At 33.5% G+C, this 16,888-nt stretch overlaps 1 pseudogene; it reads right to left on the bottom strand.

Annotated features, from left to right (window-relative positions):
* Positions 1-229: 229 nt before the first annotated feature.
* Positions 230-6,941, bottom strand: LOC129871077 (ninja-family protein AFP3-like; annotated as a pseudogene).
* Positions 6,942-16,888: the final 9,947 nt, after the last annotated feature.

Below are 16,888 nucleotides of genomic sequence, written 5' to 3'. Positions count from 1 at the left end.
AACCTCACCCTCAATATTACTATACAATATTATATCTTAATTCCTTTGTTCAAGCTTTTCAAAAATATAATCTCACTCGCATCAAATCCTCCAAAAACATTCAAAAATCCCACATTAATATTTTTGAAGAATTCTAACAGCATAACTACTTCTTAGTGAAATTAAGTTTACACCTAGAACCCGAATTAATCTCTTACCTTCATTTAGAACATGATGCAGGTAATTATTAAGTTGAAAGGAAACTAAGTTTAAGGATGTGGCAATGTTCAAGTTCCATTGCTCCATGTTTCATTAAAATGAACACAAGTAAATAGATACTTATAAGTTAGTCCTCATGAAGAGAAGGATTAAAAGAGAGGGGGGAAAAGTTACTGTTTTGCATGTTATATTGTATGATCCTCCCTTCCAACACCATACAAGAGAGACTATATTACTATGCATTTGTGCTCATAGAAAGGGAGAAGGATTGGGTCTTATAACTATATGCTTGAGAGGGTGAACGACGTCGCTGCCTCCAGCATGCTTCACAAACTCAGCTGGTGAAAGAAAACTTCCATGACACACACACATAATTCTAATCTCTTCCCCCTTATCATATTTGTATAATATACCGTCTATTCTCCTCCCATTAGGACCATCTCCTCTTGTGAAAACACACGGCATGTCACCCAACGCTTTTGCCCCACTTTCCTGCACTCGACTTTTTGTTGTGTTAGATGGACTAATGTCCACCTCTCCTCCTGGAGTACTGCTTCCAAAATCTCTTTGTAATGATTGGATACTGGGAGGGCTCGCCTCAGCAGACCCTGCAAGCAAGGAATATTTTATTTGTCGATGTATTGGATGATCGAAGAGAAAGCAAGGATGGAAGGCAAATGCTAAAGCATATCAGGCAAAAATAGTATGTATGCACTTACAAACCTTTCGTCATTGCATTATTGAAGAAATAACGCAAAATAAAGAACTCGAAGAATCATTATATACATTTCATGAGTAGTACAAATAGTGCAATTATATGTCATAAACACCAATTATACCATAAGAATCACGTCATACCTGTTACAGTGGGTTGTTCTGATACATTTTGCAGAAGATTCTACACGAGAACTTTACAGGAAACTTTGGAAATAGAGAATTGTCTGTTTTCTCTGCTTTGATCATTTTCTTTTTCAGGAGGAAAAGAACGTGTCGTTAAAGGGAAGGGGAATCTGAACAAGACTTGTTTTGTTTAAAAGACACCTATTGTCTACAGGTGTGACACTTCTAATTTTCCCTTTAAATGTATTTTGACCTTTAATTATTTCCTTCAACAATTAACCCCGCAACTTAGTTATAACCACCTCAGGAAGGAAAGTGCATGAGCAATCACAAATAAACTAACATGCAAAGTTACTAGACTTTGAAAGATCCCGTCAGCCATAAACCTGAAGATTCATAAATGACTACTGCCATCAGCTCAGCTTCTCCCCTCATCCAGTTAGCTGGTTCCTTTCTAAAAGAGAATTAACAGCTAGCTAACACATGATTGACTACCCTCTTAACCAGATACGAATATTAACCCAAATCTCAGACCTACATGTTAAATTCTCCAAAGAAGTATGTATATAAAATGGATTTTTCTTTCCCTGAAATAGCATGATGCAGTGGTCAAGCAATAAATATACTTCAAAAAGAAACTAGAAGAGATAACCAAAAGGAACAAAGAAGGAGGTGGTGACCTAGTGCAGGAAGTTCATGCAAAATGAGCACGTGGAACTAGATCATAATTCATGATCAATATTATTTTGCACTTTAGAACAGCAGTGTAATTGCGAAACTGAATCTAAAACAATATAATTGTGAACCATTAGAAGAGCTCGATTGCGGTATGAAGTCACACCCTTGCAGCTCGAAACAGTAGAAGGTATGCATATGTCAAAAGAAACCAATTTTATTTCTGGAGCATTTTGTTTGATGTGATGAAGGAATAATCATATCACATGTGAGAAAATCTAGTATTGCACTCTGCCATCTAATCTCTTTCAAGTTAATCTAGCAGTTTATACAAGATATCTCTAGAGGTGCAAGCCAAAATGAACTTTTACAAGTTATGGATCCCATGATTGTTAATATATTTTGTCAGTTAGCACTACGATCATGAACCAAAAACAACATAAATATAGTGAAGCTTATTAAATAGAGGCAAACTTGTAATTAGGCAAGGAACAGAGACCTACAAGTCACTTTATGTCAGTTATGCAAATAGGAATATACTCTCGTAGATAACGGTAACATGGCTTTGGAGGTTCAACTCAAGGCATAAAATTCTTGCACTAAAATCGCTCCATCTATTTGAAGCTATTGGAAAAAACTAAACGTCAAGTCATCATAAACTACAAATATCCCCGCAATTTAGTCACAGCAATTGTAAAATGAGCAAGAAAATCAGAATGACTTATGGTTTCTGTTAATCAGTAAACTACAACTTAAGACCATTATACGTACCAGCAAATGGAATAGGTATATGTCACCAAAGGAGGTAAGCCAGCTCATATGGAGTGCTTTCACAGACATAAGATGAGCAACTAGCCAAGCAAAAGGATATTTGATCATCTCCTTCTCACCATAACTATTGGAATTTTTCAGGAAATTGTGTACTTAATATGGAAATAAACAATTGAATATACTTTACATGGAAATTGGGGATTGAATAGTATACTGATCCAAAATCTGTTTACAAAATTTAGTTCAATAAAGGCACTTTGGCTTTTTTCTTCCACTAGATGAGACACACATCATAAACAATTTCCCATGATTCTAATCATCCAAAACCTAGTATATATGATCAAGAAAAATTTATAGAGGTTTCCAACCATTTTAGGCAATTTAACATTTTAGGTAAAACAAAACTAAACTTATCGTTTTTCAGACATTTTCCCACTTTCTTGCAAATTGCTCATTCAGGTTTGGTATGTGGCAGAAGAGCAATATCTACTAGTTCAGGGATTAGATGACTTGTTCAATGCATTTTTTTCTACAAAGAAATACCAGAAAAAAACATTTCGTAGTAATTTCCATCAACAAAATGTATAGTCTCATCCATAATATGTTACTGTTTAATGCCTAAATGATGCAAAAGCTTTAGGTAACAAGTACAATAAGAAACCTAGTGATAGTGATGGACTTACCACTCATCACGCAAAATGATAACACATACCGTTCATGGAGCTTTTGGTCAGAAAGAGCTCTATTAGAGAAATGCAAGTTCTACTTGACATTGTGCACCTGTTTCAACTTATGAAGATTTTCCATCAATGCTAGCAGTGAACAACTTCAATTTTTAATTAGGTCCATCATCTTGTTTTTCATGGTAAAAAAGAACATCAGAAAGCTCATCTTTTCTAGCATTTTCGTGTGAGCTTTTGCCCCGTATGATACCAATTAACTTTTGACTCACGTCGTTCCACAATTAGCTTGTTGAACACCATCTCTAGAGGTCTGCTAGGAAGATTTATCATTGGACAACGTAAGGTCCGGTTGGAAGATCTACCATTGGACAACATAAGGTCTGCTGGGAAGATTTATCATTGGACAAGATAAGCACGAAGGTTTCTTATTTGTACTCAACAGAAAGAGAACTGGCCAAAATGGAAACAACAAAAATCCCATGCAGAAACATATTAAATGAAAATGATAAGAAAGAAACAAGCAAGTGAAGTCGTCAGCGGTTACAATACTATGGGAATGGTAAATACTTAGATATCAAAACGTGCAAATCTAAAGGGCACAAGAAGCATCTGATATGATTGGAATAATCCACAAAATCTGGTATGTATTCCTATACAAACACTTGTCAGATTTCAATACAAAAAATTGTTGAATATTTGCCCCAGCGTGAGAATGTAATCCTTCATCATACAGCGCGAAGATCAAATTAACGAGGGAAAAGAAAGAAAGAAAAAAGAACAATTTTAATTGCTTATTAAGTAACTGCTATAAAAGAACTTCCTAAATTGTATCTTTGTATACTGTTGCTTATGCAAATAAGTAATGTTTATTATCACAAACTGAACAACTTCTCAGACTTGAAAGCTAAAGGACTTATTAGACTTCAGTAACCATGCAGAGTTGACTTCAGGATAAAGAAGAGAAATTTCACCATATAGAAAGGTTACTAAATGCACCATGAATAACCGGCAAATTAACTCTCTACCAAGTAACCTATGTTGTTTATTCCCGTCATGTAAAGGTACTTAAGAGATGATAAATGAGCTAGCCAAGCTCTCCTATGTCATACTCCTTTCCTGTCATATGACAATGTTTGACTGCCTATGGTGTCTAAGACGTCAATACTAATTTATAGTTATATGAGATAAGTGGTAGTGGACTAACATTAAATAGTATTTGAGAATTAGTTTCATAGAGAAAACACCATATCACTATTTTTATTAGTTATAAATTTGAATTTTTTGAAAAGTTTTAAGAATTATACAGAATAATATCATAAGTGGAGTTGTGTCACATATTTTGGAATGTCCCAAAATGATAAGAGCGTCTTACTTAAGTTACGACAGAGGAAATATAATCTTATCAATATTCCCAAATTAACTATCAAAATAATTGTCATTTGATGCAATCAACAATGTCAGAGTCTCTATATGGAACAAAGATTTTATAAAAACCTCTAACCTACTAGGAATACATCAAACAACAATGAGAATTAAAAGAAAGGAATATATTAATTTGAGCCTAGTTGGTTTATCAACCACACTAACTTGTTTATCTTAAGCATTTCAACAGTATGTTAGGGTATGATAATATTATTATTTTTCCATTTCTTAGGATGAAATCTTCTTTGTGGCATCAACACGAGAGTTCCAAAAGCCACCTATACAGTTATTAGCCCTTGTCCATGAAGTCATAATTCTAAAATTCAGAACTCATAAAATTGCAATTGTAGATTTGTTTTATGACAGACTAATAAGTACCCCTAAATACTCAATACAAAAGATGAACTCTTAAGGTGTCACCAGTAGAATGAAGTGCAAATAACAAAATCTCTGGGATCAAGAACATGGAAAATAGCAATTAGAAAGAACACATGCATGTGGGTATGGATAAAAGTTAAAGACAAAAGATCTGGAGGATCTTGACAGCAAAATTCAACAAGAAGCACTAGACTTGTTCCACTACAGTAATGAAACATGTGATAACACCCCTATTGAGCCAATAATGGACTACTCAAAGAAGGATCAAGAGTTCAATGCCAAAGTAAAGAGTAAAATGCACTAGTCCCTCTGTCCCAATTTAAGCGTCTTACTTTCCCCTTTTAGTTTGTCACGAAAAGAGTCCTCTTTCTATATTTAGTAAATTTTCCAATTCCAGCATTTTACATGATAAGTTTAAAACAACACATCTTTATCACAAGAATCATAAGTCTCTCTGTAATTCTTAAACTCCATGGCCAGTCAAACTAAGACACTTAAATTGAGATGGAAGGAGTAATAGTAACAAAATTCCAATTCTATTTGATTCTCAACTCTAAGCAGTAGATTGATTCATCAAAGTTGTAGGAAAAGTAAACATCAGTAACAAAGAAGCATATAATGAATAAGTAAATCAGTATGAATATAAATTATAAAGTCATAAATAATTCGCAGTACCTTTTTCAGATTTAATTTCCAATTCAGATATAGTTGAAGAACAACCACCTTGGGATTCCATTGACCCTTGTGATGCTGGTTTCCTTTTTTCTTGCATTTTACTACCCAGGTAACTTTCTTTCCCTTTTGTCATTGCCATATCATCAGCCCCAAAAGCAGCCAATGTTGGCAACTTACAACCAAACTTTCTTGCAGTAGCCAAGAACTGTTCCTTCTCCAATTTATTATTATTACCTCCCAAATTCATCTGATCAGTCCCTTTACTTTCATCTTCCATACATTTCTCACCCCTTAAACTCCTTTGTACTTTCTCTGATCTTCTCCTCTTAGCCTCCATCCTTCTCAAACTTTGTAATTCCTTCCTTTTCCTCCATTCTGACTCTGTCGCCACTGGCAATGAAGAAGTTCTCACTAAACTACGATTATAACTCACTGATGGTGATGCTGCTGATGCAGCCACTTCATCATCATCTCTAATTGTTGGCAAACAAGCAGCTATAGAAGAAGACCTCACCAATAAATTTGATGAAGTCTTGTCAACACCAAATCTACCACCTAATGACAAACCAAGATTCAACTCATCTTCATTTATATCCTCTCTTCTTGCACCTACTACTTCCTCAAGTTCAGATTTTTCTGAAGTTCCCATAAATCTTTGCAACAAATCCCTTGAAAATCTACTTGTGTCCAATGAAAGATTATCCATCTCCACTCTACTTCTCCTCCTCTCATCTGCATCACCCATAGTAAAACCATACAGCAAAAAGAACTATCAAACTTAACTGTTTTCACATTTTCCTGCATTTTTAAACGCTTCTTGATCAAATATAAGCACACCCAAATGGAAAAATGTTATCTTTAACTGCATTTTAGCTTTGATTAAATCAATTTTTTTAAAAAAACCTCATCAAGAATTGCAAAAGCAAACTATAAAAATCAACCAAAGATGTCATACAAATCAAGAAAACGGCTAGCTATGACAGAGAATGATGTGTTTCCAGCAAAAGGGTGGCCGGAAAATCAAGAAAACTGTTAGCTATGACAGAGATTGTTTACAGCAAAAGGGTGGCCGGAAAATCAAGAAAATCAAGAAAACAAGGAACAGAAAATGCAAAAATGGAAGAAAATGATTTTGAGTGTGTAGGAGACAAAGAAAGTAGTATGCAGAGGACAAGTGGCTGAAATTGGTAAGGATGAAGGATGACACGTGGGTAGGACTGAAATAGGCCCTTTTAGGTGCTGTCTCTAATCATAGTTTTCCAACAGATTGGATGTTTTAATTACGACTATTTTTAGATGTGTAAACTCACATGTGCCAAACTTTTATATGTAACTTTGATTCATCATATAAATTCTTATAAACACCCTCCATTCTTTTTGAAATACTAGTTTAAATCTATCTTCTTTGTTGGATTCTGCTTTTCAAGTTTCAAATTCTGTGGTCATTTAATTGAGTGTATATGAATAATGTTAAATAGGGTATATAAGTAATACTTGTGATTCCCCTCTTGATATTGCTCTATCAATTCGTGAATTGAAATTAGAAATTATTATTAATGAAGTTGGTCGAAAATTGTGATGTTTTTTAAGTAGGAGTATAGGTGAATTCAGAATTTTGAATATGTGGGTGTCATGCAAGGCTTGAACTTGCATTCTTACAGTAGTAAACATAAACTTTAACCACTGACACCATAAGACTCATTATTTCTAAGGGTGACACGTTTAATATTTATACTTTTCTTATAAATATATATATATATATGAATATACATGTATATACATATTTTCAATTCAGACAGCCACCCCCTCGGAATAGCATAGATCCGCCCCTAAGTAGGGATATACATGAATTGGGTTTGTTCGAATTTTTTAAACACCAGATCAAATTATTTGTGTCTAGTTTTTAAGTTTATAAACCATACAAAACTAATTAAATTTAGGTTTTTCAACCTTGAATTTTTTGGAATTTTTTGAATTTCTCGATTTTTCGGGTTTTTCTGATAAGGTATTCATACAAACATATAATTAACTTGTGCCTCAATTATTTCTTTAATTCTATCAAAATACAACTATCTAAGATATTTCTTTAAAAAATAACACTAAATATGATATAAGTTATGATACTAAAATATTCAACAAAAATAATAATAAAATAGCATAAAATACATATTGAAAATAATTAAGTCATAATAAAAATGGTCATAATTTAAAAGTACTAAATCATGCTAAAATATGTCTAATAATTATTAATTACATGACTAAAGATTAAAGAAAACCTAAAATTAGATTTGGTATTTTAACTGTATAAACCAATGTAAAACTAAAAAAATAAATATTCATCATTATTTTCATTATAGTGTTGAATTGATTTTGTTTTATTAGCTTTAGTATTGATCTGATTTTGATTTGAGCTGTATTAAAGCTACTAATATCATGAATTATAATCTTTATTGGACTATTCAAAATTCTAAATCAAACTTGAAATAATATGTTAAAAGATAAAAGGAAAACTTACATAAATATGCTATATTAAGAAAATATTTACCATTTATAACAATAACATTTTTTCACTTGACACTTATAATACATTTATAATACAATTTTAATACATATTAGCGAGAATAATTTATAAAACACATATAATCAAGTTTTATTCATCAATAATACATTTATCACACACTTTAATACACTTATAATACATTATGTCAATTTCTTACCAAACAAGCATAATATATTTTGAAACACTTATAATACATTTATATATTATGCATAATTCACTTTTAATATATAGAAGATTTATCATAGTATTGCTATAGATGATAATAAATTAAAAATATCGCTAAAATCAGTAATTATTTATTAAAAAATATTCACCCAAATAATTTTTTCAAGATAAAAACTATAAAAAAATATAAGAAATATTTATAAATTATATCAAAGTAAATAATTTTATGTATAAAATAAAATTTATAAATTTTATATATAATGTCAGGTTGGTTTGGTCTTGGGTTGATTTTTTAAAGTTAAAATCAAACCAACTCAAGTATACTCGGCTTTTTATTTAAAAAAAAAACAAATCAAGTCAAATCAAATTACTCATCGAGATATTTTTTTCTCGATTTAACTCAATTGGTGGATTAATTTAATTTTCGGTTCGATTTTGTTCACCCATAATAAAATTAAATTTAAGCGAAAATAAAAATATTAACGACATGTTTTACCATCAAAGTCTTAGTACCAAAATTTGAAGTTTTTAAACTCCTAAGATGATCTAAAATTAATATGTAATATAGTAATTGATTTCAGAAGAAAACGTTTGTAGAATTTTAATAAATTTTTTAATATATAAAAGTTATAAACAAAAGCTACTATATTCATGTGAATTCATTACTTTCATTATCAACCCTTATAATAAATATAGTTTACTCAATTTATATATTAATCAAAAATATCAAATACTCTGAAAAGTTATTGAGGTAGACATAAATTAACATGAACACTGTTAAAGAAACTATGTCAAACTATATTAAAGACACCGTTTATTGCCTTTCTTCATTTTCTCTTAGCGTGATGAGATTTGTGAAAAGATCTTCTCAACAACTGCTTTGATTAAAGAAGGTATTTTTATTTTTAATGAAATTAACTAAAAGGACACGTTGAAACTTATATGCCTGGTAGTAAATCGTTTAGTCATATTTTATTATATATAAAAAAAAAATTAAAAAGTAATTTATGATTTTAAAGTAAAAAATAATATCTAAAAATAGAGTTGTGTTTATTGTTTAGCCATGAATATAAATTAGAATTGTTTCTGATTTTCTTTTAATTAATTTGGAGTAAAAAAAGAAAAATATTTTTTTGTTGTTTTTCAAATTCTTGAAAATACTGGAATTTAATTTTAAGTTGAATTTCAAAATTTTATGATCAAACGTATTTTTCGAAGTTCATTTCACTAAAATATCAATTTATTAGTTATTAATTACTATCAGTTCGATTATCGATTTAACCGTTAAAATTTTACAACAAAAAATGAAAATCATTTAGAAACAAAGTGATAAATCAAATGGACAATACACATCAGTTGACAGATTGTATCTTGCTCAAAGCAAATATTATCACCTTATAGAATAACTGAGAGTTGAAACAGTAAGAAATAAATATACATATGAAACTAATTCATAAGTCAAGGAATTTATATATCGAATGATATAAATGTGTTTATTAATTTTTCTATCGAGTTATCGATTAACCTATTAAAAAAAATCTCAAACAATTAAGATTGATAATTACGATAAGAAAAAAATCGAAATCGTTAATGAAATTACTAAATTAATAACCTATTATCAATAAATAAATAATGTTTTTTAAATTCGAATTATTAATTTCGATTGGATTTTTAACTCTCAATTGAGAGGGATAAGATGAATTTTCAATATCCTCAAGGAGGAATTGCAATATCTCACTAGTAAGAGAGGGACCTATCTAGCAACAAGTAGGGTAACACAATGGATATAATGAGGTGTTTAGAGAGAAAAATGTTATTAGACACTTGTCAAGAAATGAAGAGAGAGCAGTAAATGATTGAAACGTGTCAATGAGGATCTTTTTGTTTTATTTTTCTTTATTATTTTTTAATAACATTTAGGATGAGTTGTCAACAAAGGAAGGGAAAATGGGTCAGTCCTTTCCGAATAATTTGATACTTTTTCCAAAATAGGGTTTTATTTATTTTTAATCAAAAAAAGGTGTTTTCTGAGTACTACTCAGCATGGCATGACACGTGGTTGATATAGGTTTTCCACTCTTTTGCTTAAATTTAGGATATTTCGAGTAAGAAACACACCGTCCAAAGCAATGCTCATGTTTGAACATAAATAAATTGGTTAATATTTGATAAAGCTATAATATTTAATATTTAAGGGAAAAAAGAATTTGGAAGTTAAAAGTTATGTTTGGATATGAAATTACAAATAAAATTGTATGGGAAAATGGCATTTGGCAAAAGAATGAAATAGACTATGACACGTGATTGAGTTGGGGTCACAGTGACTTTGCTTCTACTCCGACTCAGAAAAATTAGGGTACGTAGACCTTGTCCGGTGTAACTACGATCGCTATCGTCCCAGCAGAGCCAAGGTTCCTCCGTTACTAGGTAGCCCGTTGAACCCCTCTCTGGAGATGAAACACTTTGCAATTGTGCCTCCCTCATAAAGACCCTGGGACAAATCAGTAGTCTGAAGCTTAGTCTTAAGCTTATCACCGACAATCCCATGCACATGCAATTAAGTAGCCTTTTTTCAGAGTTAGCATATAGTTATTTCACATTAAAGAGAAGAATTGACTTTTTGACCTATAAAGGAACACTCTCAGAAGAAGAGAAGGCGTCCACAACTCCTTCCAGTAACTTTTAATCTTCTTTTTACTAGAGTTTCTATTGGAGAAGGTTCTCGACCTCCCCCTTTCTTGTACTTTTATTTTTCTTTGAACAATTTGGATTCTTGTATTCGATCCCTCTTTTGGTGATTTAGACAAAAGAACATAAATTTTATGACCTTGGTCCACATTCTGTTAATCCCTCCCTACAAATTTTACTGTTAATCAAAATGATTACTTTTTCAATAAATAATTTGGCATTGTCTGTAGGATAAGTAGTTGTGGTGTTATTTCTATATGTTGTTCTAACTTTTTTTTTGATTCATCATGGCCAATCCACTAAAAACTATTACCATATTTGAAACTTAACGTGGCAGCGGTCCATCGTTGATACTCAACACAATATTCATCTTTTCATGGATTTTTCGTAGCCTGTGGAATCTACAACATGCAAAGGCTAGAACATCCTTAAGGCCGGGGATGATAAAAAAAGACGAGAATAAGAATGAGAACAAAAGTTCAACTCAGACCTTATCGTAAATTAGTCCGAATAAGAAAATACACCTTGGTTTTCAAAAAAAAATGAGTCTATAAAAATATTGGTAGTCGTGTATTGATAGAGAGACTCATCTCCACTGCCCCTCATCTTATCAAGTGGAGACTGTTGAAAATATTAAAGACTTCCTGAAAGATAGCCAAAAGGATCTAGCCAATACCTTCCTCCTAAAAAGTAGAGGCACTAATTTAGCAACAATTGAAAGTGAAAGTAACTTATCTACCACGCGATAAATGTAAAAAATCTCTTGGGCCTTCCTAATCAAAGTAGTTAGATATCATTTGGACAGAGTAGCTAGATATCACTTGGACAGAGGATGACTACACCAATAAATTCTCCTTGGTCAAATCAGCTATACGTTACTCGATAAAAGGCAATGACAATAACCATTTCGAGTATATTCCATTGGAGCGAATGTTAACATGTATCGACTTTACTGTCCCTAAATATTTCACCGACCCTCCAAACCTTGTCATCTAAGTATTCAAATATAATGATCAAGGTTGAAAGACATTGTTCTCGGGGACTAGCACTAAATTAAGATGTCACTACATCAGTTATTCATACATAGAAGACACTAAATTCAGATGTTAAAGAGTTGGAGCCCATTGTATTGGAAAAGAGGCAAAAAATGTAATCTCACACCAAGTCTTTGTCACGATTCGAAGTCTGGTGTGATGATACTTTTCCTATCCCACTAGGACAAGTAAGCCTAAACCCAATAGATACGATAAATAATGCAGAAGTACTAAATAGATGAAGCATATGAAAACATAAGACTTAGATAAACTCATATAACCCTCAATATCTAGTTGTCGTGTGTACAAGCCTCTAATAAAACAAAACTGAAAAATAAGTACAAGTCTCAAATGTCTTTGTAACTCAAATAGAACAAAGTATAAATAAAAGGGACAAAGGAGATCTCCGGGCGTAAATCGGCTGCCTCTCAAAATCACCTTGAAATCTTGGAGGATAAAGAGTGACTCAAACTCACTGTCCAGACTCAGGACCTACACAAGTGTAGAAGCAAGGAGTGAGTACCAAACAACATAATACTTAGCAAGCCAGCTAATAACACTAGATAATCTAATAGAATACAAGAACTCTTTTCATCCCAACTGAACCTCCATAGCTACAACCTGCACAGAAATCAACCCAACCTAAATTTCATAATACACAATTCAAATAATCTCCACAGTCACAGTTAAATTCATCATAAGCCGGAATCACAAACATCACACGATCAGTCACAAGAATCAATCACACACAATTATGCAAGGATGCTCATGCATAATCATAATCAAGCATCAACTACATTTCCTAGTAATGACTTCAGCATCACACTCTCGTTGAAAATGACCTCAACATCACACTCTTGTCAGAAATGACCTTGGCATCACACTCTTGCCTAAAATGACCTCGGCAACACAATCTCATCGAATGACCTCGTCAACACAATCTCATCCGAAATGACCTCGGCATAACACATATCCATCTCATCACAGTGTTCAAGAACAACATGTAATAAGTCATATTCACACAATAATGAGGAAATGAGACGTTCACAAAGTTCACAAACACAATGAAGTTATCAAAACATTTCACCAAATACACATCCATAACAAGATCAAGGCATTTCACATTCACAAGATTAGCACACATTGCCTTTTTGTTAACTTTATCTATTAGAAATCTTACCTTAAGCATGTAAATCCGTGGAAATAGATAAAATCGCCCTGGGTTGCCTCCTAACATCTTGAGAACAGTTTTTACAGAATAAAACCTTTTTGGGGGTTTTTCTTGTCTTTAAGTCTCGACTGTCCCGCTTTAGCGGGACCATCCCGCTCTAGCAAAAATAATCCTACTCTAGAGGGATAGGCAGAGACAATGAGCTTGGTACTTGAGCTCCAAACTTCCATTTTGCAATATACTCCTATCCCATAGCATCTTAAATCATACCTTTCATGCCAAGTCCAATTTTGGGAGTTTTATTCACCTGAATGCGATTTTGCGAAGCCGTAAATTCTCTTATCATCTTGGCTATCAGCTAACTAAATCAAATTACTCACTTGATCCTCCACCTATCACAAGGTCACTCCAGATCTTGCTTGATTTAGAATTCATCCAAGTCTAGCTTAGGCTCGAATTTTTTGAAGTTACTTCCGAAAGTTTTCTGGACCAAATTCCTTTCCCATTGGACCAATCATAACAATGGAGAAAGATCATTATAATAGATATCAAAAGGACCAATATAGTGGGGATTGAGCTTTCCCTTTTTACCAAACCTCATTACCCCTTTATTGGGTGACACCTTTAGAAGCACTTTCTCACTGGCCTCGAATGTCATATCCCTTACCTTGCAGTCATCATATTCTTTCTGATGACTTTGAAATGCTAGAAGCTTAGATTGGATACTCCTTACCTTATCCTGAGCATCCCTCACTAAGTCTACCCCCAATGGCTCCACGTCTCCAGCTTTAAACCACCCTATGGGAGACCTGCATCCCCTCCTGTAAAGGGCTTCAAATGGTTCCATCTCAATGTCCCCCAAAGTGGATGGAATGCTGTGCTGAAAGTGAGTTGAATGCCTAATTTTTCATATAAATTTCCCTAAATTTAGAGGTACATTGCATACCGCGGTCTGAAATGATGGAGAGAGGCACCCCGTGCAACATTATTATCTCTTTCACATAAATCCCTACCAACTGTTGTGCATTATAGTCCACTCTAACTGGAATGAAGTGTACTAAATTTGTCAACTTGTCAACAACCACCCAAATGGAGCCATACTTTCCCAAAGTCTTGGGGAGTCCCACCATGAAATCCACGGATATTCTCTCCCACTTCCATTCCAGAATAGGCATCCTTTGAAGTAAACCTGCAGGTCTCTAGTGCTCATATTTCACCTGTTGATAGTTCTAGAACTCGGCTACATATTCAACTATGTGTTTCTTCATACCCGACCATTAATATAGATGTTTCAAGTCTTGACACATCTTAGTTACTCCAAGGTGAATAGAGTATCGCGAAACATGAGATTCAGACAGAATTTTCTGAATTATGCCATCCCCCCTGAGAACACAAATTCTTCCCCTAAATTGAACACTCTACCACTGCTTGGCCTCTCCCTACAACTGAAATGTCACAAACTCCATTCTGTTTTGGTGCACTATTCCTAACTTGTGCAACCTCTCATAAAAATTAAGAATGAATTCATAGGCATCCTTGTTCTCAGTACCATGGAAGACTGGAGGCTTGAGCTTTAAAAATTTGGTGAGCATGTCATGCTCAGTGTCGGTTATTACAGGACCCATAAATGTTATAAAGAAGGCATTAGTGTATACCTCCTTATCTATTAATGAAGCTGCAATAGCAAAAGGATAATCAACCGGGGTTGATGCTGCAGGCATGGTGGGAATGCCTCTAGTACCAGCCAACCCACTCAAAATGGCCATGATCTATTGCGCTAGTATGAGGTCCAGAGGGGAAGACCGGCAGCCTCAGCTTGGGTGTTCCTCCTTTTCAGTAACTCCTTCCTCTTCTCCAACCTCTAGGTTCTCCTCTAACTCATTATGGGGAGCGGGAGAAGCCTCACGTACGAGCACCTCTTCAACAGAAACCTCCACCCTAGCGGGTGATACTCTCCCTCTACCCCTACTGCGTCTCCCTCTCCTGCCTATAACTTTGCCTTTCCCTTGAATGACTGGCTCTTCCTTTAGATCCACTGGAGCTACGGGACTTACACCATTACAATGATTATTAACCATCTGCAAACAAGAGAGTGAAAGAAGTTAGATACCAATTTGGATCACCAGATATCAATTGGAATCAAGTTATAACATGAAAGAAAGAATATAGATAACTTTTTCTAAAGTCCTGTAACCTCTCAAAAAACGTACAGACATCTCCATACCGTTCTGCAAAACTCTCCTAGACTCATTTTGGTACGATGAGATCAATGAACCTAGTGCTCTAATAACAACTTTTTCATGACCCCAACCCGCCGTTACTAGCACCTACACAAATCCTTCGGTGGGAGAACCATTTTTATAGACCAAGCTAACAACACTTATAAGATATAAAATATTTATAGATGTGGAAGCGAGTTTAATCATGAATTAATATTGAGTTCCATAAACTCAGAAACAATCTAGCTAACAAACTTAAATCATGCAGAAAAAATCCTAAGAATTGAAAGTCATCGTACCAAAACTCTAATACTAACAAGTCTAGAAAGGGAGTGTAACTCCCAAAAGAAAATCATTAATAATTAAACCATTATTTAAACTTCTAAGTCCTGAAAAAAGGACTAGAACAAAAGAGATAGTCCACGACAGCCATAAAGAATAGCTCACCCTTGGACCTAAACACAATCACTCCTCCAAGAGAGGTCTCTTCACAGTTGACTGAATATGCAATGTACTCAACAAATACAAAGCAAATATTGTATCAATAAACAAAATTAATAATATACCGGTAGGATCACGCAGTTAGTCAGTAAGCGGATCATGAATAAGTAAATTCAATATTATAAGAACATATATATACAAAATAACTTAACCTTTTCCATACAATTCAGGTAACTAGAAAGATCACAGTTCAACAACCTCAATATCATGAAACTTCACATAAGGGTCCTCTTATAGGGCTTGCAAACACTTAATTTGTGTCAGAACGTGACACCGGATCCAATATTTATGTTGGAATGTGATACCCGGTCTAAATGTGTGTCAAAACGTGACACTAGGTCCAATTATGTGTTAGAATATGATACTCGATCCAAACATACAAGCAATCACAATTTCACCATAATTTACATTATATCACCAAGAACAAGTTCATCACCAAATAGGCCAGTAAGTGATCATTTTGAACAATTTCTAGCATATTTCCCTATTCATATACACATATACATACCATGAAGAAATTTAGCAAGTACATAAAATTCATATAGGAAAAAAAACCTTCACCTACCTCGAATTAGAGCTTCAACCACTCTAATATGCAAGAATTTTTCCTTTTCGGGTCTGTTCCGTTTGTTCTTAGTCAAAAATAATAAATATATATAAAAGATCAATACAATAATATACCTTAGTCAAATTATAGTATAATTCCCCTCTTAGACCAACCCATGATCCTAAATCCCACATAGGGCCAATTTCCACCATTACCATAGGACAAAAACCTCCCACAATGACCACTCATCGTAGTTTATGAGTTTTAGGAATTGAATAACAAGTTAGGGAGTAGAAATATTACCTTAAGTGTGTAAATCCATGGAAAACAAATAAAAATTGCCTTGGGTCACCTCCTAACA

Source organism: Solanum dulcamara, chromosome 10 (genome assembly GCF_947179165.1).
Source record: "Solanum dulcamara chromosome 10, daSolDulc1.2, whole genome shotgun sequence".
NCBI lineage: Eukaryota > Viridiplantae > Streptophyta > Magnoliopsida > Solanales > Solanaceae > Solanum > Solanum dulcamara.
Note: the sequence above shows the minus strand (reverse complement) of the source record. Positions and strands in the feature narration are given on the sequence as shown.